At 41.7% G+C, this 23,973-nt stretch overlaps 1 pseudogene; it reads right to left on the bottom strand.

Moving 5' to 3' along the window:
- Nucleotides 1-12,613: 12,613 nt before the first annotated feature.
- Nucleotides 12,614-13,878, bottom strand: LOC115332871 (annotated as a pseudogene).
- Between the last annotated feature and the right edge of the window lie 10,095 nt (nt 13,879-23,973).

Here is a 23,973-nt window from a genome sequence, read left to right as displayed (position 1 = left end):
GTTTGATTTCTAAGGTATAAAAGGTTAATTGTTTTATTAAATATTTCGATCCATCATTGTAAGGGTATGCTACAATGACTGGAGGCCGTTTCCAAAATCTGATCAGTCATTTGTGAAAGTGTGTGAAGCAGCATATATGCTTAAGATTAATATTAATGACCATTACTTTATTGCCAATTAAAAAATTACATTTGTTTTATTTAAATCAAAGATATTTGATTTAATTCAGAAATATATGCTTTTAATCACCCTGTCTGAAATAGTGATTTTATTCAGTACACGTCTTAGGCATAGCCGGCTGTTTGTTTCATTGATCTATCCAATGACTGAGATGAATATAGTTGTTTGCAATCTAAATGTTCTGATGATATTTCAAAAAAGTTAATTCTGAAGATAACTGCAAAATACTAACCAATTTCTGGCCAGAATCTGAAATAGATTCCCGTACTACACCGGTCCCTTACGATATCGACCAATGTTTACCTTAAACCATCAATGCCTGCACCTGCAGCATGTATGTGCACGCCATCTGCTGCGTAGGAGGCCTACGTAAACGCTATCGGCCGCCGAACCTTGGTCCAGGGGACCATAAATAAACAAGAGGGTCACTGCTTGATGCGTGAAATGTCTTTATCTCGGGGCGGCGTGTGGCAAACTTATATTTTATACGAGTGGGCATGAACGGCATTAAAAAGAAAGCCTCCGAGGCAAACTATAAAACAGTTTCCAAGATTAGTTTTACAATTCTATTACAACTGCATTATACATCAAAGGGCGCATATAGACCGTCGAACAGCGTATTAGAAGCATTGTTGTACGAAATGGCGTTAAAAGGAACGGCGTTCCTTGAACGCCTTCCTTTTAGGAGGAACGAAGGAATGCTGCCGTTCCATTTTGAATCGGTGGAACTGGAACGGAATGCATTACATTTTCACTGAAACTGAAAAAGGAACGGCGTTCCTTTTTTTCAGTGGGGTAATTTGTATTTTATTTCAAAGAGGGAGAGTCTAAAAGTATCAAAAAAATATCTTTACGACGAGCAGCATTTCGATAACGTTTTGGTTACTTATCTTAGGATTTATTTTGTGTGGTCCTCGCTTAGTAACAGTGGGGTGCAGGAGAACTAGTGGGCACCGATTTTTTTTTTTTTCAGTGCCCGAGACTACGGCACAAAAAGAAATATTTTTTGGGCGAAGCAAAAAACAAAGAAAGAGGAAAGTTTCGAACTCAGCTACTTTCTTCGCTTCCACGAATCCTCATACACTTAGGATACAAGGCGGAATACAGCCATCACTGAACTTCCGCAAAGAGGCCTACAGTTACAACAAAAGAACAGGTTACCAGACATCGAACTCACCCTTGTATCCCGAACATTGGCCACTTTAAAGATACACAAAAATTAACCTTTATTTATTCTCTTCTTGTCCCCCACCTTCAAACTCAAAAACGAATCCAACCTTCACAAAGAAGGGTATGTAGTTTTCAAGACTGAACTTCCAAAAGCTCTATCCTCTTCTTCACTTGCTAGTCTTGCGGACAGCAACATCGAGAAGCAACTGTTGTTAAAATTGAACAAGGGTATTTGTTAGATTGAACCGTGTGAGGTTGTCGTAAAACGCTCGCGCACTGTGGCGTAACAGTGCATTTGGCTGGTTTGAATCACTTACCACAAACATGAATATATGGTCAAAAACTGAGATTTTTAAAGGTGAATATAACAACAAATGAAACCCTGCTTCTGATTGTTTTCTTGTCCTGGTGCCCATCTATCACGAAATTCAAATTTGTACACTCCCATTTATTGGGACTGATAAAAAGAAAAAAAAATTCTTGATTTGACTAAAAATGGTAATCAGGAAAATATAAATGTAAGGTATATGTAACGATACATTGCATTTTTTTAACTGTAACGGGAGCGAGTTTATTTTTCACACGCGGAACTTGTGACGGGAATGTGTTCCAAGATTCAGAAGGAACGAAGAACGGCCTTTCGTTCCTTTTATTGAGGAACGTGTACAGCACTGATTAGAAAGGTGAATAAGGATGGGGCAGTAGAATTTGAAACAACGCATTTGGACGCACGCGCATCGTTCGATATTTCGCAAAGTATTATCACATGTGCCCCAATGATAATAATCAGCGAAGTAGTCAGAGGTGGCTTAACCCAAAATTTAATAATCTATGTGTCGTATAAGACTGTTGTGCTTGTGACTTGCGAAATTAATCCCAAAATATGTTACGCTTCATAATGAATGGGGATAAGGTATATGTGTCTTCTCTTTTCGTCGAAGTACTTATAAAAGACTATTACGTCGCTTTCGCAAATGTAAGTACGAGTAAAATACAGTTATACTATGGTAATTATTAGAAAGAGATCACACAACAACCTCCCCTGCTCCGCGGTGATTCCTAGCGTTTATGTTTTTTCCCACTCAGTATGCGACATACGATGGAGAGGCAGAGAGGACAGTGGTATGCCATCATAACTATAATGATGTTACAATTTACCACTGTAATTTACAGCAGATGTTCTGTTGACCTAGACAAATCTGAGCCAGCTGAAACACGGTAGCAGAAATTTTAGAGTCAGCAGATTTTCACCCAACCATGAAAGAAGGAAGGAAAGTGAAAATTTTGAACTCCGGATATACAACATGTCTGCAGATATCTCAATAACCACAAGAAAATGTGAAAAAATATTAAATTTAGTGAATCGATATTCACTACGTCGAAATGCGCTAGCATTCAAAGTTTGTTTTGTCAAGTACATGCTCCACTGAATAAATTGAGGCAAGTGCTCTACCGGGTAAAAATGCCTGAAACGTACGCACATTTTTCGTCTGTATAGACGTCCCTACTGAAGCAGAGGCGTTTACGCACTCTGCAGACCACACCGAATGAATCCTTTAATCAATCTTTGAGGTACATGTTGGTCGACGGAAAAATAAAAAAAATCGATGCAGGCTTTTCTTAACGCGATAGCCTTTACGAGCCCGTGTCGCAGAAAATCCGGGTTCGGCGTCGGTGGGACCAAAACGTCCCATAATTCAACGCGCGCACCTATGTGTGACGTCACGTGTGACATCACCCGTGGCTGTGAGGTCATGACCCTATCGACCCGTTAAATTTGGTAAAAATAATTTGCGCTAAACTCAGCGGAAAGAAAGGCCGCCAAATTTATCAGAAACGTTTCCCTCCAACTTTAGCAGAAAAGTTTCCCTCCAAATTTAGCGGAAAAGATTCCCTCCAAATTTACCGGAAAATGTTCCCGTCAAATTAAGCGGAAACTTTTACACTAAATTTAGCAGGTCGATAGAGTCGTGACGTCAAAAACCACGTGTGACGTGCGCGTCACATGACATTGTGTGACATCACGTGACACGTGGCGCTACCGACTTGATCGTGCACACAAAGTTGCACGGCTTGAGAACGAGCGCGGTTTATGTGAGAAGGCTTTGCGAACGTGGCCCGATAACGCCATCGCGTTCCAATCTTAAAGGCGAAGCTTAAGCGTCCCTCAAGTTTTTGTAGTGGTGTATCCTGGAAGCGTCTCGTTCCCTCTGTTGGCCCCGTGTCGTAGGACGAGCCCACCTCGCTTCCGTGTTCTTAGGGCCACGCTGCTCTCTCTTTTTCGTCGTCTCGTTGGTTCTTCATAGACGAAAATAACAGTCGCGACGGTCACAAGATAACGAGCAAGATTGCAATCAACGATGCGCGCCGAGAGATACCAGGCTTACGCGTACGAACGAGCCGAGATCCGGGCTATCGGTAACAATGCTGCGTTTATGTACAACGGCCAAGGTTATACATAAAATGTTACACATAATAAAATTTTGTTATACATACCTTCACTTTTGCTTTACCAAGTCTTAGAACGCTGGGCACACTTCTATCTCAGCAGAAATTTGTGCGCCTCCAGAGGTTGTAGAATTCTGCGAAGTGACGACCGGCGATAAACAACACCCTGCAAATAGGTCTCCGTAACTTGTGAGTATTTGGAAATGTTCCATTTCCTAATGTTTGCATCGACGCGCGCGTCGTCACGGAGAGCGCATCTTTTCTCGAGAAAATGTCACACAACTAACGATAGAGCACGGATTATCAAACCGAGATATTCCCCGCTCCAGTCGGGGTCCGTGTCTTCTCACCAACTACTCATGTGGCGCCTCCCTAACCGCTCATTCACACTGGAAGCGGATCCGCGTTCGCAAAGCGGTTGCGAACGCGGTTGTATAAGGATCCAGCAGAATTGCACGCGCACTCCATGACATCAAGTGCGCGTGCAATTGTACTGGGTCTTTATACAACCGTGTTCGCAACCACTTTGCGAACTCGGATCCGCTTCCAGTGTTAATGAGCGGTAACGCGTGAAGACGCATTTGGATATGCGGAATGCCCTGCGGAATGGTGCCTTCTTTGCGGCCATCCACCTGTGCAGAGCAGCTCGATATTCGAGGTCCAAATTGCACCGCATCATATTCGTGACTTTTTTGTTAAACGCTGTAATTTAACTCCATTAGGTGAAAATATAGAAGTTAGTGAAGATCATATCATTTTCGCGAGTTTCCGGGAGTTTGTTAATATTTTAATTTAAAAAATCGCAACGTGTATGGGTGGAAATGGTAATTTATTACGCAGCAATTTTAAGAGATGGAGCTAACTTGCGTGTACTCGAACGAAGCAGATCATGCGAATTTACACATTTTTAGCTGAACCATAAAAATACAGCGGCCAAATATTTAATATATTTGACAGTTTGGTCGCAGCAGGTGGCTTTGCCACAGGCAGCAATGTGTGTTCGGTCAGTATTGATTTGACGGAACGAGCCCTCGCTTATTTTGTCAAAATATTTTGTTCTTAAGCTCGTACACTGTGTTCCATGATATCATATAACTTTGAATAATGTCATGTGTAGAATTTGAGTTGATTATGAGGGGTTTTATGAAGCCCTAAAATACTTTTACCTGTTCTTCGCATAATGACGCGTGCACCTTTTAAGCTTAGAAACTTATCTTTGGGTTTTCGGAGCTCTACACATTGAAGAAAAACTATATAACAAAATTCAGTTGTTTGGGTTTAGCGGAAACAGTTGCGTCTAAAGATAGATATCGTATCAAGCGCTCTACAGATCATATCCATCCATATATATTGTACAATTTTTATAATTTATCTCTGGAGTTGTGAGCAGCAAAGGCAAAGGCGCGGCACTTGGATATCAGGTTTGCCTTCCTTTCGCGAGTGCTCGAGAAAAAAATAAAATGTGAAAGCCACGCGCTCACGCCTGTGTTGTTGCCTCTGCTGCACGCCACTCATGAGGTGGAGTATATATTTCACGTTTCTCTCATTATTTATGTCAACACGAGTAAATTGAAACGGTAAACGCGCTCCTTACATTTTGACTTGGCGTTATTACTAATAATTCATACTTTGTAGCTATAGCAAGTGATATTCAGATGTGGCCATAATACATCCAAGCCAGTTACCTATCAGCTATAGCCCAGTCAAGCGAGTGCAAACAACCTTTCATTAAATTGCGACCTCAGTATAGAAGCAGGATTAAAATCAACAAAAACAACGCCAATAACATAGCTTTTGCATGCAAATTACTTGTGAAAGTGGTACACGAGTACGCTGTTCATGAACATGGTGGAACGCGGCATATCGGAAGTGAAAATTCGTTTCTTGGAACCGCCCTATAGCACGACGGTCACTTTATACATACGTTGCTCGTGCGGATCTGTTAACAGTTGCAGAGAGACCTACCTTAATGGTAAGTTCGGTGCCCTGTAGCAAAAATTATTTATAGATCAAGACAAAAAAGAAAAAAATATATATATATATTTTTTTCTTTTTTGTCTTGATATATATATATATATATATATATATATATATATATATATATATATATATATATATATATATATATATATATATATATATATATATATATATATATATATATATATATATATATATATATATATATATATATATATCAGGGAACCGGCCTTCGTCAGGAAGCCTCAAGAAGGCCGGACTCCGGCCGAAACGTCGAAGAATAAATCGTCGGTTGTTGCTGTTTTCACTAAGGGTTTTCTCTTCTCAGTTATATACCCACGCCTTCGGCCTACCGCCACCATGCCCGTTATATATATATATATATATATATATATATATATATATATATATATATATAATGACATCTTGGGGCTAAGTAGGCTGTAGGCGTGTTTTTTATAAAAGTAGAAGCCACCGAGGGTCAAACAAACTTGGAAGGTTTAATTCAACATGTATAAGTCATACAAAAACCGCGACGTTTCGAAGGGTGACCCTTCTTCCTCAAGCGGGACTTGAAAAGTGAGACCTCAAATACTGAGCGAAATACCACAGAAGCAAGAAAACCAAAAAGCAAAAAAATACATAAAATACAAAAAAAAAAAATTCAAACAGCAAACGCAAAACATGGACGAGACCAGCGACATCCACGACCTTGTGTGGCACGCAGGGCACAAAGGCGGGCGATCCGAACCAGGCACACTCGTTATTGCCCGCCGCGGGCCAACTCCGGACAGCGATCGCCCCGTCGCGGCCCCCTTTAGTTAAGTCTCGTCAAGGGCGCCCACGATCACCCTGTGCATTGCACACGGCAGTCACGGAATGTGATGATTGACGGGCATGAAATTTTGAGAGAAAATGTAAAACGGGAGGACCATTAAGGCGACCAACTCGTCGCAGAAAACTATTGTCCGGTATGGGTAAGCGCCAAGCCGCGCCGCACTGCCCCGAGGAGGCGCCGCGTCGTCGGCTGACAGAACCGGCGCTCCCAGAGATAAAGCGTGAGTCCCGCCGCAAACGGCTTAGACGCCATCCGCGACAATGGGGCACCACTATTAAACTCGGAAGTTGACCAAAAATCGCAGTGTCAAATAAATCTTTGCACAACACATTCACAACAGCTGAACACAACTGGGTATCCCAGGACTTTCCTTGATTCCACATTTTACAGCATCAAACTTATAGATCAGGTGGGCCTCTTTCAGTTCGCGTTCTAGATTTGATTTAAAGCCAGATTGAAGCAGCGTAAGAGAAAGTTTATCGAATGAGTGGTTAGGTAGTGTTAGATGTTTGGAAAGTGGAAGGCTGGACACTTTGGTGGAGTGGGATCCGTGATTATTAAACCTTTCATTGAATGCTCTCACGGTTTGTCCAACGTACTGCATCTTACACACCTGACACTCGAGAAGGTAGACGACATTGGGACTGCAGCACCGGAGATCTCCGTGAATTTTCATGCTAAAGTTCGATTTCGTACTCCTGGCAGTATCAGTCGTCACCATGTGGGGGCACACCTTGCACTTAGGTTTCCCACATGGGCTGCAGCCCGAAGGCTGGGCGCGCGTTGTGCGAGAATGTACGAGGATGTCTCTCAAATTTTTTGAACGTCGGTATACTACGCGGGGAGGTGACGGCATTATTTGTTTCATTCGTTGACTCTGTTCAATTATGTTGAAATGTTTGCTAAGGGTTTTGTTGACGTTGGGAGCGTTATTGTCATATGTCATGAGCAGGTTGGTCTGCCGATGGTCACTAGTTACCTTACCGTGATCGGTCAAAATATCTTCGCGGTCAAGTGCTCTGGCTTTATCAATGGCGTCTTCAATCACCCCAGCTGGATACCTTTGCTGCAAAAGCACACCTCGGAGATCGGCGGCATTTCGTTCAAATTCTTGTTTTTCTGAAGAGATGCGTCGAAACCTATGGGCCTGACTGTACGGAATGCTGTTTTTACAATGACGCGGATGAGAGCTGTAATAATGCAAGTATTTTGAGAATCGGTAGGTTTTCGATAAAGCCTTGTTTGTATCTTGTTCCCCTCCACGCTCAAGGTTACGTCCAAGAAGTTTATTGATGTGCGAGAGTATATATATATATATATATAAAACTGAGAAGAAAAAGCCCTTAGTGAAAAACAGCAACAACGGATGATTTAATCTTCGACGTTTCGGCCGGACTCCGGCCGAAACGTCGAAGATTAAATCATCCGTTGTTGCTGTTTTTCACTAAGGGCTTTTTCTTCTCAGTTTTATACCCACGCCTTCGGCCTCCCGCCACCATGCCCGTTATATATATATATATATATATATATATATACACTACGCCGGAATTAGTCCACAAGTCGTGGCACTTCCGAACGACCGCCCTAATCCGAAAGCTCCTAGCAGTGTATTATATATAAAAAAAAAAAAAAAAAAAAAAACAGATCAACTACTGTTTTGCCTAGAGACAGATGAGTAGTTTTTTTTTGTTTTGTTTTTCTTTCTAAAACACGGACCACAGTTCGAGAGATGGTACCAGACGGCTCGACTTTCCGCTCTCCATGAGGTGTGCAGATTCGGTAAAATGTGCTGCTTTCTTTTTCCCGAATCGTTAGACCCACGGCGTTATGTGCCTGTGCTTTGTTTTAACCACGGTGCGAGAGGTGGTATCAGGAACTTGCCCCTAATGTTATTTTACTGTTTGCAAAATGCTTGGTATGCATGAATTTATGTACAATGCGCGTGATTTTGGTCGGATCTCAATGTTCTTAGTATACTTGTTTATTTATTTATTTATTTATTTATTCATTCGGTGATACTACCAGCATTCTGTAGAACGCCCAGGCAGGAAGTGTACAAAAACAATATTCAAAAACAAGCGGAAGCAGTACAAAAAAAACAGACAGAGCCACTACTCAACAAAGTGCGAGAGTAGGGCTTCGCTCAAAGTATCTAATGATCTCAAATTTACAACACTTTCAGGAAGCTTATTCCACTCACACGTGGTTCTAGGAAGAAAGGATGCTTTAAACAAAGTGGTTCGACACAATGGTTCGACAAATGGTGTTAACTGGTGTTTGCCTCTCGTGGGCCTTGTTTCGTTAAATGAAGTGTAATCACAGAGACGCAGTCGCAAATTACCTTGTATCATAGTATAAAGAAACTTCAGCCGTTCTGTTTTCCTCCGGGTTGCTAAATCACTCAATCCCGAGCTTGGGTACAAATCTGAAACGGATGATATAAAACCATAATGGTTGTACACAAACCGCAAGGTTTTTTTTTTTTTTTTTTGCGCACTTTCTAACATAACAATTGACAGCTTTGAATGAGGGTTCCATAGAATAGATGCATATTCTAGCATTGGTCTTATGATGGTTTTAGAAGCAGTCAGTTTAGTTTCAGGTGAACAGAGGTTAATATTTCGTCTCAGAAACCAGAGCTTCAGCCTTGTTTTACTAGCTATAAACTCAATATGTGCACTCCATAACAAATCAGAGGTAATTAAAACTCCGAGGTATTGATATTGTTTAACAGTCTTGAGCGGTACTCCATTGATAGAATATGTAAAAAAACAAAGGGTTGTTCTTCCGCGTCACGGTCATTTGAACGCACTTTTTACAGTTCAGAACCATATTCCATTTTATGCACCCTGCATGAACGAAAGATAGACATTAATTTAATTCTTCTTGATCAGACGGGTTGTTTACCTTAGCAAATAAATCACAATCCTCACCAAAAAATCGACTTTGTACATTGGGGTGGTGTATTTTTAAATCGTTAATAAAAATTTTAAAAAAGCGGCGCAAGGACCGAGCCCTGGGGCACGCCCGAGAAAAGGGGTGACTCGGGGGAAAAAACTGAGTCAACACTAACACTGCGCACGGTTAGTGTTGACTTATCATCATCATCCTCATTTATTTTCCTTGAGGGCCCCAGGGGGCATTATACAAGGGAGTGAACACAATAAAAACATCAACAAAAAAAGTTAATAAAAAACACGCTGTAACCTATACTTGTATTTCGGAAAGAAAGAGGTTAACGGCTGCAGCAAACTTGTTAGTGTCAGTCATGTTTACAATGAGGTCAGGTAATGAGTTCCAATCGTCAATAGCAGATGGTAAAGTCGACATTTTATAAGAGACAGATGACGAAGTAATTGAGCGCAGTTTGCATGAGTGGTCAAAACGAGGGAAAATACGGTAGGGAGGTGATAGTAGACAATCTTTTAGTTGGTTGTTGTGGTAAAAGATTTTGTGAAGAAGAGTGAGACGTGAACCCTTCGACGTAAAGAAAGTAAGTCAAGGTTAGCTGATTTGCGTAATCCTGATATGCTAGTGTATGGGGAGTAGTCAGAGTAAATAAAACAAAGACCTCTGTTTTGAACGGATTCAAGGTTGTTAGTTAGATATGATTGCCATGGTGACCATATGGATGAAGACAAGTCAAGTTTAGATCTCACCAAGGTCGTATAATCTAGTAGTTTTACTGAAGGTGTAGCTAGTCTGAGGTTACGGCAAAGAAATCCGAGAGTTCGGTTAGCATCGGCAGTGACAGCATTTATGTGAGTAGTCCACGACAGATCAGAGGTCAGGTGAACGCCTAGGTATTTATATGAGGAACAGGTAGCTACTAAGATAGTGGAAAGGTGATAAGAAAAGGATGAAACATGTGAACTGCGGGTGAATGATAGAGATTTACATTTATTAAAGTTTAAAGTCATTTGCCATTTGTGGCACCACTGAGTTATAAGTGTGAGGTCATTCTGCAAAATTTGATTATCGTGGTTTGAATTAATAGGTCTATAAATTACACAGTCGTCGGCGAACAGACGTATTGAAGAGGAGATGTTGTGGTAGAGATCATTAATGTATATTAAAAATAGAAGGGGGCCGAGAACGGTTCCCTGGGGGACGCCGGAGGTTACAGTGCAGGTGGTAGATTTGGTGTTGTTAATATATGTTTACTGGGTGCGATTTGTGAGGAATTCGGAGATCCATTTGACGACTGAGGGATGAATATTAATATTTCTAAGTTTCAGTAAGAGACGTTGATGAGGGACCCTGTCAAATGCCTTGGAGAAATCAATAAATATGGCGTCAGTTTGCTTATTAGAATCGAAGTTTGAGTAAACGTCAGTAAGAAAAGCTGTTAGTTGCGTTTCGCATGAGTATGACTTGCGAAAGCCGTGCTGATGCTCGAAAAGAAGGCTGTGGGAGTCTAGAAAGTATATTATGTTAGAATAGAGTATATGTTCTAAGAGTTTAGACGACACACTGGTGAGCGAGATGGGGCGATAGTTGTTGATTAGTTGGCGATCACCTGCTTTGTAAACGGGGATGACGTTAGCGATTTTCCAATCGCATGGAATTTTAGAAAGTTGAGGAGAGAGCGAGAAAATGTCGCAGAGGAAAGTTGAAGAGACGTGTTCAGTATTTATTAATATTTTCAAGTTTATTTGGTCGTCGCCAGAGGTAGAAGACACCTTCAGCTGATCAATGGCCTTTAGTACACCAGAGTGGTCGATCATGATAGGATTCATAGGAGGATGAAGTGGTTGGCACAAGTTGGGCATACTTGACCAGTCTTCGTTGGTAAAGATCGAGCTAAAAAAGTTGTTAGTTTCAAGAGCACTATGTTCGTCAGAAAGTGGAAGGCCGTACTCGTCAACGAATTGTAATGGAAGAGAGAGTGCTGGGTTAATTACTTTCCAAAACTTTTTAGGTTTATTGGTTAAAATGTTGGGGAGGTCATGAGTATAAAATTTGGATTTGGCATCATGAATTGCGGATTTGTAGGCCCTAGCGCATTCGTGATGGGCGTTCCAAGAAGCGTTAGTGTTATGAGCCTTTGCCCTCGTATAAGCTCTTTTTTTCCTGTTGGAGTGACAATAAACTGTTTTATGGTACCAAGGGTTAGTGTTATGGGATATATTTCGAGTGAGAGGAACGAAACGTTTGATTAGGGATGTTAGTCTATCTTTGAAAAGAATCCAGTTTTCATTGACCGTCCTTTCTGCGAAGTTAACTGGGAATATGTGATAAAATTCTTCGAGGTTGGTGTTGATAGATGCGTAGTCGGCTCTCGCGTAGTCGTGAATGAATTTACAAAAACGTGATTTCTTAGGAGTAGTGATAGAGAATGTTAGCTCTATGAGGAGATGGTCCCTAATGCTGGACAATTATGTGACTTTTTTTTTCTTTATTGTGCAAATATGTGACGTTGCTGAAGAGTGAATGGTCATTGCTTAAACATAGGTCGAGTACGTTGCTGCAGGGATTGGTAATTCTAGTAGGTTGAGTGATAACATTAGATAGGCTAAAATCTAAACAAAGATCAATTTCCTCTTGAGAAAATGCGCAGCTAGAACAAATAGTAGACCAGTCAATATTTGGGTAATTGAAATCACCAAAGAGGGTAACTAAAGCGTTAGGATATTTACATGCGAGTTCAGAAAGGCATTTATACAGCTCAATAACAAAATCTCTCTTATCCGGCGGCCTGTAACACACACCCATTATTACGGAAGGCGTTGTGCAAAGATACACCCAAACAACTTCTAGGTCAGTGGTAAGCGGTATTAGCCGAGATGGTATATGGTCTTTTATGGCCAAAAGTACGCCCCCTTTTTTTCTAGTTTTTCTATCAGACCTATACACTCGAAAGTTTAGGTGCGAGGGAAATAGCTCAACGTTAGATATATCAGGGCTTAGCCACGTCTCTGTAAGTATAACAAAAGCGGCATTACACGCTTCAATTACTGAAATTATTTCGTCTCTCTTTGGTATTAGGCATCTACTGTTAGTAAATAGGATAGCATGACTTGAAGATTTGTTAGTTATAACATGGTGCTTTGCCGGTCGACTCCTAGAGGGCGACGAGAAGAAGCGCTGGCGTGGCTATGTGTCTTTTTCTTTAACGGCGCCAAGAGCGGCATCGAATACGTAGCACTTATCATTTATAAAACGTTTATCATGACGCAGTCTTTAGGGGGTGCCTTTTGGCCTTGCAAAATCAAGAAGGTGACGGCGTGCGAGCAGGACAGAAATTAAGAAGTCTTCGCTGATGGCTACGCCAGTTCCTTTAAGCTTGTGGGCTGATGAAAAAACGCTTTCTTTATCTTTAAACGAAGAAAACTTTACTATTATTGGGCGACATTTCTGAGGGTCGAATACTCCTAGGCGATGCGCCCTTTCAATCCTAGATGATTCAACTTGCACGTTCAGTTTTTCGGAGCACAAGCTAGTGACCAAGCACTCTGACTGAGCCCACGTTTCCTTGTCTGCGTCGGTGATGCCAAAAAATAAAAGATTACAGCGACGGGATCTGCCCTCTGCATCATCGCAACGTGTTTTTAGCTGTGATAGTTCGTTTAAGGCTGCAGTACGCTGGGGTTCAGTAGTCGCAGCGCTACTAGTATCCTTCTGCTTTAGTGCGTCGAGTTCACTCGCGAGTTTGTTAAGTCGCTCTTCAAGTGTTGAAACTGTCTGTTCACTTTGTTTTTGTTTTTCTTTTAGAAGGTTTACTTCTTGTTGAAGTATAGCATAACCGTTTGAAGTTTATCGACTGTTTCTTGTAAGCTAAGTAATTGTTCTTCTTGGGGTTTTGACATGGGACCTGGGTTCCGCTCAACATCACCAGACAACAACAGCAGCAGAACACTAAAGGACTCAATACAAGCTTCGGGGCATGAAAGCATAACAAGGCAAACATTGTCTGATTTAAAACAATGGCAAGGTTTTTGTTTACTAACCTGCGGGAGGACGAAAAACATGAGCAACTTCATGGCTGCTGAACCTCCATGCCCACTGGCGCGCTGTCGCAAGGGGAGCTCCTTTATAGCTGCCGCTGTCGATGTCCCTGCTGATGACGTGGTGTGAACGAGGTTCTCGATGAACTTGATACCAGGACAGGACGGTGCTGTCGACCAGTGATTGGCAGGCTGAAGATTGTCGTCCGGATGCCGGAAGAAAACCGCGCCGACATCGTGACTCCAGTTAGTTGGGGACCCACGCGCCGACACGCTCAGGAACTGCGGGAGGACGAAAAACATGAGCAACTTCATGACTGCAGAGCCTCCATTCCCACTCAAGTTTGTCAGTAGTTTGTCCTGGGAGTTTGTAGTAGTTTGTCATGGGAGACGCGATCGAATGCTTTCGCAAAATCTAAACAGATAACACCTGTCTGTCCGCCGATATCAATGACAACCGCACGTTGGTGTATCGTATGAACAAGTTGTGTTACAGTGGAAAAATCCCGTCTGAATCCATGCTGTTCGTCCTGAAAAAACGTACTGTCCTCAAAGAATGTTATAAGATGTTTCAATACGAAGTGTTCAAGATGTCACCGCATATACCTTATGTCACCGCATATACCTTAAGCGGGGGATAGGTGGCCGTGTGTGTTAAATAATCCATCGCAGCTCGGAGCACATGGAGAGAAAGCTCGCGCTTCAGAAACCAGGGTAACCCCCCTGGTTTCTGAAGCGCCGGCGTTTCAGAACCCTACCCGTTTCGATCTGAACGAGCATCGCACCGGCGTGCGGTACACACTTAAAATTTTAACAACCTTATTGGTGTAAATGGCTTTTCCTATGGGAAGCACCCTTATTCGTGTAACAGAACACCCTAGGAAATGGGTGTAAGTCTTAGCACCTTAAGAAAGGGGTGTGACTTTCGGACACCCTAAAAAAGGGGTGTGATATTCTCACACCCTAGAATAAAGGTGTGATTCTTCTAACACCCTTAGGCATGGGTGTGATTTCTAACACCCTAAAAAGGGGAGTGATTAATGTCTACCACCCTAAAGAGGGGTGTTACTTTCTAACACCCCCTCCCCCCCCCCCCCCCCCCCCCCGGTAATGTCCACCTCTCAGAAATTCCTGGGGAGAGCCCTGCTTGCGACATTTATTCTCTCTAGCACTGGTGACGTAAGCAAAACTCGACAGGCTTGGAAATGCGGAACGACCGGAAGTTACTTGGGACGCAAGCGGCAGTTCATGTTTTTAAGCATGCTTGCAAAGTACTTACAAATAAGAGAGCGATCTCATGTAATCCGTGATAGATTCATAATCCGAATCGGGCAGCACAGAACAATTCGCGAGCACAATGCCGGGGATGAAGGCGGTCGCTCACATTCAACGGAAGCCTCGCGGTCACCGATGAGCAGCTCTCTGTCGTGATAGACGCACAATCCGATTCGGGCAGCATGAAACACCGCAGACACAATATCGAGGATGAAGGCGGTCGATCACATTCAACGGAAGCCTCGCGTCCGCCGATGAGCAGCTCTTTGTCGAAACTCGTCCAACAAACACAGCACAATAATTCCATAGACTCCGACGAAATAAATGACCAATAGATGAAAAAGTTGACATAGATGTATTCCGGCCGTTCACGACGAAAAACCACGGTCGCGAAATGGAACTCGTCAGGACCTGCTTGCACGAAAAAGAGAACACTGACGGACGTTTTTTGGAAACCGGATTCACGTGGTCCCTACAACTCACCATAAACTAGCAAACGGCGAAGGCTATGACCCCAGTAAGCCATCAGCGCGTCAGTGCGAGTCGCGTGACAAATGTTCGTCCAAGCTTTTTTGTCTTACGGAGAGCGGTCACGTGTTTCGCTCCACACCTCTGATTCGCTAGAAGCGGCCTTCGCACTCGCTCACAGCCACACGGACACAAAAGAAAGTGGGGAGGCTTATCAGAAGAAGAGGTCAAAGGGGGTGGACAAAGCTGCTAATCTCTCTTCTGCTGCCTCCTGGGCTGCACAGGGACGGTCGCCTTGTATGTGGGACCTTGAAGTTGTTGTGGTTCGAGTAGCGGTTCCCTTTCGAAAAGTGTGGAGCCGGGGAGTGGCTTAAGCTTTCTGGGTAGAACTCGTTGATCGTCGTCTTGTTTATGCGTATGAATTCCTTCTTTCTCTTTCCTTTTTTCTTCATGTGTTTGGAAGTGTATTTATTGGTCAGGTGAGTTTGTGCTACCCCCAAAAAAAGGCGCCACTATTTGTTCCAAGCTTCAGCGCAGTTAAAAAGAAAATGAATAAAAAGATTAAGCAAAGCGGAATTTGCTCGGTTTTTTCCCGAGAACGACTTCTCGGGCTAAAAGCAAGCAGATTCCGTTTTGACTGATCTTTTTATTTTTAACGTCGTATTTTAGGCGGCTAAGAAATAGAAATACCTCTCCGGCATAGCCGATTCACGCAGGAAACTCTCAACACTCAACTAAAAACGGCGTCGCGTACGTTATGTCAGGATATCGTTGGCGCGACTCATCCCATTCGTTAAATATTGGCTGAACCAAAATGGTGTGGGCACAATCTTTTCGAATAGATCCAATATCGGCGACATACGGTGGGCTGTATATTTACACGTCTTCGGTCACCTTTTGCGAGCGGAGGTGATTTTTTAAATCGAAGTTGAACTGATAAAACTGATGCACGCGCGACACGTAATTTTCGGCTCCTTTCGGACGAAGAGTTCGATCGGAGTTGCAAAAAACATTCTCTAGCACTTCCTAATCATACGCGCCTTTGTGTGGTGATTAATTATATTCGATGTTGGTACCGCCGTACATCAGAAACCGTTTCATCAAAGCAACAAAACATGAACGGTTATACAATCATGGGTGTAATCGACAGTATCAACATTACGCCCGTCTCACACCGTGTGAATGAAAAGTGTGTGGATGTCCGTTAACCACTTGATCGGGGACGGAAGCATAGAGCACTGTTCATCGTCATTTGCGCCGGGTTTTCGGGCAAAAACCGGTAGGAATAAATGGCCTCTCCTCTGGCGTGAAGAAAAACGGCGTCGATGACAATGATATTGACCGAACAGAGGGGAAAGCGGATTTGTGTAAGAATAATGTGACGCGCATTCTTGCACGTTCTCGTTGATGTCCTGAAGTTTTGACGGGACGCGGACCGATGCATCGCTACATAATTCCAAGCAATTTGAGCTACGTTTGGTATTGCACGAAGTAAAAAATCCACCTCTTAAAGCACATATTAGATAAAAATTCGAGCTTGCTAATGGAGGCGACATTTTTTTTTTCCGGCTCATTTCATAGCTAGCTTCTCGATTTGGGGCACATGCTGCTATACCGCGATGACGATCAATCGATGTCACGATGTCGTTACCGGTTCCTCTCGTAGACAAGGGTTTCTTCGACGTGATGAACTCCGACTCCTTGAAATCATATAAGTCCATCACACCCTTTCTACACGTTATGAACGGGGGGTGTTGCGACAAGTGCCTACACCCTTCTAACACGATTTCGTGAGCATATTTCAAATTGTGGGTGTGATAGGGGTGTAAGAGGGGTGTATGTAGGGTGTAAGCCTTCTCGTACACCCCTGTTACACCCACCAATACTCAAAATCGTGTAAAAAGGGTGTAGGAAGGGTGTGGGTTAAAACAAACACCCTTCTAACACGATTTTGGGTGTTAAAATTCTTACTGTGTAGTGTTTCAATATACTGTGTGATGCGCGTTCACGATCCCACGCTGTTCTTCGATACAGCTTAAGTCTAGACGCAGCCGACGCTACGACCTAATGGGACCAATCAAGCATGATTAAAAGCGCGTCACTAGGCCTTTTCTGTCTATGGTTGGTTCAGCGATGATAAAACACGTAACGAAATATGACGAACGCCATGATGCTTCGCTTTTGAATATGCCTGATTGGACCCATCAGATCGCAGTCTCGGCTGCGTCTGGACTTGACATGAAGCAAAATGTAGCTGTTGTACTGCAGTGGGTAAATTTCTCATCTACATTTGAGACACCAGACGTCCATCGTGGCTGAATAACTTCCCGCTCTCTAAACATACAGAGATCAATAATAATTATACATTAAACCGTAAAAAAAATAATATTGGTATACAAAAAAAAAACTTGGGATGAGTTTGTTTTATAATGCGCAGTTACTGGGAAAGCGCGCCAGTTTTGACCTTTAGCGGGTAGCAGGTTACGAGTAACTGGGAAGCTCCTCTCCCCTCTTTACTCTTAACCTGTCGCCAACAGTAGCTACCTATTTGTGAGGAGTTTGAAGAAACCACACTTTTGAAAGAACCTTAATATGCCTTATGCACTATTTAGGTAAATCAAAAAACTGCAATTACAAAAAAAAACAACATAGTTGCAGTTAAGCGTTCTCACATAAAAAAAAATAACTCGGATGTTTTCAGACAATTGTTATGGGGCCACAAAAATGCTCACCCCTAACAACCATTTTTGGTGTTCGGCTTGTCGGTGATGCATGAGTTTAGTATTTTTACTTAAGTTAGTCACCCCTACCATTTTTTTTTTGTATATTACATTAATATAATTTTACTATGACACTAGTGTTAGCTATAAGCTCTGCTGAGCCTATTTTTAAGAATAAACTTTTTGATTTAAATAATGTCTATATATTCTAACACTCATGGCCAGAACGTTATTTTCTTTATATCAAATATGACTGCAATCTAACCATTCAAAATGGCGTTAAGCTTTTCAACGTAATAGGCATGGAGATGTGGTAATTACAATCAAGACACACCAACACTTTAGACTTTAAAGATGCTCCGTAATCGCTATAACCCTTCACGTGTTTAAACGAGCCATTTGTTTTTTCAATATCCGGCGCCAAAGCAATCTGCCTGATGGTTGAGAGTTGACGCTGACGAAGTTAAAAAAGAAACACAATAAAAACAAATCATTACAAAGGCGCCCGGAACGCTTGGCGTTCCCTTCGCTGTCTTACTGTTGCCGTAATTTGTTTTCGGCCGAGAACGGTTATAGCTATATGCGGATAATCCTTTACGAAAATTTATGTATAAGCATATTAGCCTTTTCTTACGCATACTTTTAGCAACAAGCCTATCGATAACAGCCGTTATTCATATTATGATGTGTAAGAAAACGCATCATATGCTTACGCTTAGAAAGTATAACATATTTTAGAGCGTGCCCACTAGGGTAACTGCATATCAGGCCATTTGAGATCTGATGACGCAAGAGCGAGACACCCACGGCGCGCGCACGCGTGGTAAGTACAGGATTGTATTGTATTGTATTTTATTGCTACAGATTAGAATTTCCCATGGGAGTAAGGGGGGGGGGTGGAAGCTGCTGCCCAATAAAGCTCTATTGCATTAAAAAAAATATTTCACGTGAAATCAAGAACTTTCTTCTGACTTCGTTTCACGTGGTCAATGAAACGTCAAACGCAAGAAAATTGAACAAAATTTCTAATCAAAATATATGAAAAAAGCATTTTTATGGGCTAGCAGCAAGTTGACCAATGAATAATACACGCTGGAGGCCATTGGAACGAAAATGCCAGCGCGGCACTGAACTGAGCTCTCAAAGTTCCACGTTCCGTTTACATCCCTCATTGATTATACGTGTTTCAGACATTCTGCCAGCTAAGTTCTTGCGAACGACGCCATTAGTTCCGCTAAGACGACGACACCATAGAATTAATCGTTTAGGTAACATTCCGGTTTATAAAAATAGGATAGTTCTACTGGACGGAATATTTAGACAAAAATATCTTTTGTTGCACAGGGCAATTAAAATTTGAGTATGAAAGATTATATTCAATATATATATATATATATATATATATATATATATATATATATATATATATATATATATATATATATATATATGTTGTTATTTTATAAAGTCAACTGGAAAAGCATTTAGACTGAGAGCAAATTTGCATCAATGTTTCGAGTTGTATTGAAAATATTGAAGACGCAGTCATTTTACCAAGCGTAACTTCCGCAACCGCTTGTTGGTTGCAGGTAATATCACAAAATAATTTCGCTCTCCACTATAAAGTATTGACACCGTAGTGCATTTGATTTTTTTGCACACACACGTTTTGCTGTTCATTTGTGTAACCTCAGTTCAAAGCCGGGATAGAAATTTTACCTTAATGTGCAAACGAACATTGAGTTACAAGCACGAGCATTTTGTCCCCAACGACACATGAACTACACTATCGCGTGGTTTCAGCAGGGACGCCAAAAACCCGGAGATCATTCTTGGAGTTTCAGATGCGTTTATAATTAAAGTGAAGCGGAATATAGACAGATTTTACGTGACGTCATTTCATCATGATCGTGGTCAATGCGAGTTTCTTTTTTACTATAAAACAAGATTTGGCAAAGCAACATGTATGCTGCAGAGGGAGCGCGCTCAGCATCAACGCCACCATAATGGAAGCTCGTGAAGCGTAAACACCAGTCATGTATTGGAAAGGGGCACTTTGTAGGAGCCTGTGTATTATGGATTCATTTAATCGTGTTCTTGTCGGCCAGGAGATTGGATATAAAATGAATACCAAAATTTGTTTCACCAGAAAAAAACTGAGAATGCTTAAAAAATGGAATGATATCTTAGAATCCTTATAATTCTCCTACCTCCACGTGTGCCTCGCCCTGAGATGAAAAATCACATAAAGGAACGCTGAAAGTCGTTTAGAAACTTCATGACTGTCAAGTTTGACAGAGAGCGAAAACCGACTTTTTCTCAACCGCGAGCGAGATCTCTACTGGATATTGATATTGTGTCGTGGTACTATCACACACGAACAACGTCCAATATTAGGTCCCCGTCTTTACTTAGCCTCGGGTCTGTTTTTCTTGCTCCTACTTCGGCTGTTTTTGGGAGTCTGTCGATGACCTCCTAGAAACCATATATTGGAGTATTCAGCGTGAAACTCTCTACGTCTAGAGTTCAGTATGTTGTCACTGCATCGCGTAGATATAGTAACAATATAAAAAAAAAATTATTTTCGCGATTTTATTGAGTCTGCGTCAAACTTGACCTTGAACCGAGCGTGCCTTTGAACAGTAAAAATTGGTCTTTTTACAACGTCCCTCGAGTTCTTGGCGTCTCCAGATTCGGTACACGCACCTTGAGACCGGGCAAGTTAAATTGATAATTGTTTGCATTTAGTAACACTGCGTAGATCACAAAAATCACAAAATCCGGCTACGGTTCTTTACAAAGCGATTGAGTACCACAGCAGAAGACGGGTCATCATGCGTTATATTTGCCGACTACGCCGCATGGTAGGCGTGATTTCATCTCAGACAGCTGTACACACCGCACTGATGATTAGCGTAGCTAAGTAACCATGTCTATGGGGCTACGTCAAAAGCGCACTTTGGGAGAGCTGGTTCATGCCTATAACACTCAGAATACAAAAGGCGTCAACGTGAAAAGCAGCAACGACAAGACACGGGGTCATTTGTCAGAACTTTATGCAATGCACACTTTTCCAGGCATCATTGAAGCGATTGACTACATCTCTATTTCGCTTGTGTCTGACTCATCACAGGACTTATGTAGGATCCTTGTACACTTAAGGCATCTTCACACGTTAAAAATAAGTAATGTGCTCAATAATAATTCTATAAAATAGGTTCTTATAAATCTCCTGAGCATGTTTTGTAAATTCAAAGTCAATGAGTAGGAGTATACATAGTGCTACAATATATACCTTCCCAGAGGACACATATAAGAACCTTCTGGGATGAGCATTGACATCACACTACGCACAATATACATAACATCAGTCAACCTTTCCTTGATCTGAGGACCTGAATGTGAGGAAAAATTAAAAGCTGTTCATATTGCCCATTTTGTTAGTTCACTTCGTTGCAATACAGAAAGGCTTTCTGGAAAAACTACTGCCATGACTACATCACATTTACATTGTATGGTGTAGTTTTAGACGACATAATGTGCAATAACCAACTTAATGTTATGAAATATTGCAAAATGAAAAGATATTTATATTTTTTTTATTTCGTGAAGTGCACTTCGTTGCGATACTAGTGTTTTTGTGGCAAAACTAATGCCATATCTACTTCTACATTGGATGAGATCTGTTTATCCAGTCATTTAATGTTCTATAAAATATTTGCACTCTAAAACAATGCTATCTTAATCTCCCACAATGTACTCCCCTTAGCAGCTTACACACTGATGCCAGCATTCCTTCCACTTTAGCTGCCTCGTCGTGTTTTCTGTTAACTCAATAAAGTCTAAAATATTTTACCTTGCGATTTCAGCTTTTGGAAAACCCATAAGTAATAGGGAGCCCTCTCTGGGCTGTAGGGGAGCTGGCATACCTGGGGGAAACCCCATACGAGACGTGACGAATTGGCAGATGTATTGTTGTGATGAAACTGTCAATCACCAATTGCCCGCAACTCCTGTCGTTTTCTTCATACGGCATCTCTCAGACGGCGAAAATCTTCCATGTAGTGTACTCTTTATTTATTGTCTGGCCTGAAGGACCATACTCATAATGCGCCTTTCGTTTATGATCAAAATCGGTTGTCAACAGTATGTTCGCGTGGTTTCCACTTTTCTGTGCTCTCTTAGATTCTGGAGACCAGGGTGACTTCCATTGGCTTGAGTAAGCTTTTGTTTAGGGTCACAGTTCTTAATCCATTACTCATCTCAAGTTATAGCTACGGCTAGGCCGTTGATAAATTAACCTACTGATTAATCAACTAATGCTTTCATCGCGATTAATTTTTCAACCGGTTAATCGGTAAAATTTTGACGATTCAGAAGAAAGTAAAAATTAATTAATCCCAGCACGCAGACGTGGACGAGTACACCTGTATGAAGGGCAAACTCAAGGGAAAAGTTTAACCTAATGTAAACTCTAAGGGTGATATTTGTAACTGAAGACAAATTCAGAAGGTTACAAGCGTCCCGGTCACTTCAATGCCGTGCGAGTGTCCGTTTAGCGCACCATAAACTCATGTGAATACTCAAAGGAAATCGCTCTTTTAGCAGAGAGTATGACCAAACCTCTTGGCCTCATACAGCTGAAGTAAAAATCTGTGAGTGTGGGTGTCCTTTAGCTGTTCTCAACTACACCAAGGTTGGATCATAATCGAAAATCTCTTTGTATCGTTTATCACGAATTCAGCAGCAAAAAAAAAAAAAAACTTTTTAGAACATCGTGCATGAAAATGAACGAGCCCGATTAATCAATAAAACGCGGCGATTAGTTGCGTCAAAATTTTTAATCGACGCCCAGCCCTAGTTATAACTTTCCTTACAAACTGGATTGTTGTTGGTTTAAATCAAGTTCCGTGCAACTTTAGCACAAAATCATTCTGCTTTTGTGACATAAATTAGGATGAGGAAGAACAACCTTTTTAAAATAGCATGCCTCTATAGGTATCACCTGGAAACGCACCACCGATTTAATGCCTATTTTGAGATAAAGGAATAGGATGGGGCAATCCATCAATCCTGTGACAGAAACCGCACAATGAATTTTTTTCACCACACGTTTTATGTTTAAACCCTCCATCGTAACTTCTGAAAGTGTTGCTGTGGAATTGCCAGGTCTCCTAATTCTCTCACTGTCATTCAGCAGCTATTCTTTATAGCAGCTCACATGCAGTTTAAGTTACCAGGTATTCTGGCTATGAAGGGCCTTCTAGAGCATGCATCACTCTCAACGGCATGCCGACCATCTCCGGAGTGCTCAATGAATTGTACCTTAAAGTGACCGGTGACGAATATTGAAGTATAGAGATCTGTAATCTCTGATCAACTCGCTAAGTCATAGTAAATTTGATGATCACACAGTGCTTCACCTCATTCAATGGCATCTTCCCGCCGACTGAGTGGGCGAAAGGTAAAGTGATTGTTCACGCATGTGCAGTAGGGTCCAGTCTGACTGTTGGCCAATTGACATTGGAGCTGCGCCCCGGGTTTGCAAGATAATAACAATCACTGAATACTTTACGAACAAACTTTATAAGTTGTAGTTTTAGGTGCCAGGAAGCTATCTACCTGGGTAAAAGCAAAGAGTGGAAAAATTAAAAGCTGCTCATGTTGACCATTTTGTTTAGTACACTTCATTGCAATACAGTGATCCTTTGTGGGGAAACTAATGTCATGATTTTTTTCTACATTGTAGGTTCTTTTTGGATAACATATTAATTTTTGATAATGTAAGTGGCATTAACCCCATGGTTTTGCAAAAAACAATGCAGCTCATATTTTCTTTATTTTATTGAGCGCACTTCATTGCAATACAGAGTGCTTTGTGGGGAAACTAAGGTCATGAGTACCTCTACATTGTAGACTGACATTTTTGATAACATAAAGAGCACTA

The sequence above is a fragment of the Ixodes scapularis genome, unplaced genomic scaffold (assembly GCF_016920785.2).
Source record: "Ixodes scapularis isolate PalLabHiFi unplaced genomic scaffold, ASM1692078v2 PGA_scaffold2__306_contigs__length_199485367, whole genome shotgun sequence".
NCBI classification, from domain to species: Eukaryota; Metazoa; Arthropoda; class Arachnida; order Ixodida; family Ixodidae; genus Ixodes; species Ixodes scapularis.
The sequence above is the reverse complement of the archived record's forward strand: the minus strand, read 5'-3'. Positions and strand labels throughout refer to the sequence as shown.